Source organism: Colobus angolensis, unplaced genomic scaffold, assembly GCF_000951035.1.
Source record: "Colobus angolensis palliatus isolate OR3802 unplaced genomic scaffold, Cang.pa_1.0 Scaffold5, whole genome shotgun sequence".
NCBI lineage: Eukaryota > Metazoa > Chordata > Mammalia > Primates > Cercopithecidae > Colobus > Colobus angolensis.
Window position 1 is genome coordinate 12,190,961 of NW_012118487.1, and position 1,454 is coordinate 12,192,414.

Below are 1,454 nucleotides of genomic sequence, written 5' to 3' on the forward strand. Positions count from 1 at the left end.
TCGATTTTAGATCTTTCCTGCTTTCTGATGTGGACATTTAGTGCTATAAATTTCCCTCTTAACACTTCTTTAGCTGTGTCCCAGATATTTTGGTACATTGTCTCTTTGTTCTCATGGGTTTCAAATAACTTCTTTATTTCTGTCTTAATTTTGTTGTATACACAGTAGTCAGTCAGGTGCAGGGTTTTCAATTTCCATGTAGTTTTGTGGTTTTGAGTGAATTTCTAGTCCTGAGTTCCAATTTGATTGCACTGTGGTCTGAGAGAGTGTTTGTTATGATTTCCATTCTTTTGCATTTGCTGAAGAGTGTTTTACTTCCAATTATGTAGTCGATTTGATACAGCTGTTTTATTAGAAATTTGTATTTCTGTGTGAGGTAGGAAGGAGGAGAAAGTTGGATTTGGTGAAATCGGTGAACCAATATAATTTATAAAACGTAACTTTTTTCATCAGAAGAAGCAACTTTTATATGTTTTATAATTCATTACTCATTGCTTTGAATATTTCATTTTCTTGGCATATGTTAAAGAGGAAAATAGATATTTAATTAAACTTCAAAAGAGCATAACTTTGAGAACTGCATTTTGTGTTTCAAAGAATGCATCACTCTTCAATGCTTTCAATTTACGAAAGAAAGTGTATTGGTTCCTGTCAAGTATGTTTGTTTTTATTTTTGTTTTTTGTTTTTTTTTTTGAGACAGAGTTTCACTCTTTTGTCCAGGTTGGAGTGAAGTGGCACCATCTCAGCTCACTGCAACCTCTGCCTCCCGAGTTCAAGCGATTCTCCTGCCTCAGCCGCTCGAGTAGCTGGGATTACAGGCGCCCGCCACCACACCTGGCTAAATGTTGTATTTTTAGTAGAGATGGGGTTTTGCCATGTTGACCAGACCGGTCTTGAACTCCTGACCTCAGGTGATTCGCCCATCTTGGCCTCCCAAAGTGCTAGGATTACAGGCATGATCCACCATGCCTGGCCCAATTATGTATTGATAAGTCTCATAGATGAGTTGTTGTACATAGGTGATAACATCCATCTTCACAGAATTTGTGGTTTGGAGAAGTGCAGTGACCATAAGATAGCCTGCATTAAAAGTACTTTTTATTAATTACTCATATCTCACAGTACATTTTACTGTGACTTGTGTCTTTGGGTCTTAAGAAAATATGCTTAATTCATACAGAAAAACATTAAGGCTCACAGAATTTTGTTCAAGTGAACAAGTATATTTTGTTAGTCACTGGCAGTTAGAAATTAAAATCTGATCTTTAAATAATCAATTATGCCTTCTTTCCATTAGCTGACGCTGTCTTTTGCCAATAAATACCAATTTTAAAGTATTATAAAGAGAATGTAAAACATATTTCTTGGATTATTTATTATTTTACATTTTTAACAGTATTTTGCTTATTTAAAAAAATGATAGATTTGCATCATCACAAATGGAATGGTAGTT